This window comes from Piliocolobus tephrosceles, chromosome 18, assembly GCF_002776525.5.
Source record: "Piliocolobus tephrosceles isolate RC106 chromosome 18, ASM277652v3, whole genome shotgun sequence".
Lineage (NCBI taxonomy): Eukaryota > Metazoa > Chordata > Mammalia > Primates > Cercopithecidae > Piliocolobus > Piliocolobus tephrosceles.
In genome coordinates this window covers 20,723,448-20,725,590 of record NC_045451.1, presented here as the reverse complement: position 1 = coordinate 20,725,590, position 2,143 = coordinate 20,723,448, and the positions used below count along the sequence as shown (strand labels likewise).

Here is a 2,143-nt window from a genome sequence, read left to right as displayed (position 1 = left end):
ACCAGAGATCTCCCTGCTCTTGGATCTGGTGTCCTTACCCATTGTTGCATACCCTCCCCTGCACCCACAGCTCCTGTCCTTCTCTTCTCTGCAGCTCCCAAAAGCCTTTCTTCTTCTCTACCTACAGGTATGAGAACCTCCACTCCCCACCCCAGATGCCCCTATTTCTGTGTCTTGCCACCGATCTCTCTTGCTAACTCTGTATGTCAAATGCCTGGCAGATGGCAGCCATCAGTTTATATCCTCAAATTGACTAAATGATTAAATGTATCAATGAATTGGTGAGTTGAGTCATCTATTACTCCATCAGCGCCACGGGACTGCCTCTCTGTTTATAGGATCATTCATTCATTTATCCCTAGAAATACAAAGATAAATGTGAATAGGATAAACATTTTTCCTAGGCTGTTGAAGAATCTGTGCTCAGTAGAAGATCTGGGGCATTCCATCCCTTTGGGTTAAGTTTTCTGAGCCCAAAAATGTCTTTAAAAATCAACTTCTGTGCCTGCTTTGGCAGCACATATACCAAAATTGAAACAATATGGAGAAGATTCGCATGGCCCCTTTGTAAGGATGACACGCAAATTCATGAAAGATCCCATAGTTTAAAATAGTAAAATAAGTCAACTTCCAGAAGCACAAGCTACTGTCAAATTTAATCATTAAGATTCCAGGTCTGCCAATCCAAAGAGTGATCGAATTTCTTTCTTTTGTGAAATACAGCATTCTCTTTGTTTTTCACTAAAAGAGACACTTAAATTTGCTTCCCACCAGGTCTGAAGCTGGTGCCTAATGTGGCTGAAAATGTTATTGAGCCCAGTGAGGAAATCCAATGCCCTCGGGCTGCCGGGCTGAATGGCAGCCCTGTTTCCAAGGGCATCCTCCTTTGTCTGCCTGGAGTCTCAGATGACATGTTTGGACACAAAGCCTCTTAGGTAGAAATTACTACATTAGCAGGCATTCCTAATTTGCAGCTAGGTTTATTATTTCAAAGTCTTTTATCACGATTAGACTTCAATGAGGTTTTACAGCTGAGCAGCAACCCTCGTTTGGAAATATGTTTTGTTATGCTGTTTATTAGTTTACTCGTTTATCTCTCTTTTTTAAGGTCTCCTCTTTGAAAGATAGCCATCTGCGTTGAAATTTTTCAGGGACGATTTTACTCTCTTCCCACTGAGGTCATTTTTTAACCTCTCTGAGATACTTATCATTATGAGTTTAAAACCTTTCTATGTGAAGACAGCAGAGAGGAGATTGCTGACGGGGTCTAGGAAAGTCAGAATCCTTGTGGAACCGGGGGAAAGAGAGGCCATTTTCCGAATGATTATTATTCTCAGGCAGGAGATTAAGTAGCCCCTTATACAGGCAGGGTTAGGTCAAGGAACTCTGGATCATAGGAACCACAGGAGAGCCCGTCTGTATCCCCCACTCACTAACTGCATTGATTATATTTTATCATTATTATTTTATTTTTATTTTTATTTATTTATTTTTTTTGAGATGGAGTTTCTCTCTTGTTGCCCAGGCTGAAGCGTGATGGTGCAGTCTCGGCTCACTGCAACCTCTGCCTCCTGGGTTCAAGCAATTCTTCTGCCTGAGCCTCCCGAGTAGCTGGGATTACAGGCACGTGCCACCATGCCCAGCTAATTTTGTATTTTTAGTAGAGATGGGGTTTCTCCATGTTGGTCAGGCTGCTCTCGAACTCCCAACCTCAGGTAATCCACCTGCTTTGGCCTCCCAAAGTGCTGGGATTACAGGCGTGAGCCATCACACCTGGCCAATTTTATTATTTTCCTTTTTTTTTCTATCTTCTTTCTTTCTTTTTTTTTGAGACAGAGTCTCGTTTTGTGGCCCAGGCTGGAATGCAGTGGCCCGATCTCAGTTCACTGCAAGCTCTGCCTCCCAGGTTCACAGCATTCTCCTGCCTCCGTCTCCTGAGTAGCTGGGACTACAGGCGCCTGCCACTATGCCCAGAATTTTTTGTATTTTTAGTAGAGACAGGATTTCACTGTGTTAACCAGGATGGTTTCAACCTCCTGACCTTGTGATCCACCCACCTCAGCCTCCCAAAGTGCTGGGATTACAGGCATGAGTCACCGTGCCCGGCCTGTTTTCTATATTCTTGATGCTCTGGTATCTGGGG

At 43.7% G+C, this 2,143-nt stretch overlaps 1 non-coding gene across 1 annotated transcript; it reads left to right on the top strand.

Moving 5' to 3' along the window:
- Positions 1 to 501: 501 nt before the first annotated feature.
- LOC111546876 lies at positions 502 to 608 on the top strand. The gene has a single exon (XR_002732958.1). It is a non-coding gene; the product is annotated as a U6 spliceosomal RNA (small nuclear RNA).
- The last annotated feature ends 1,535 nt before the right edge of the window (positions 609 to 2,143 follow it).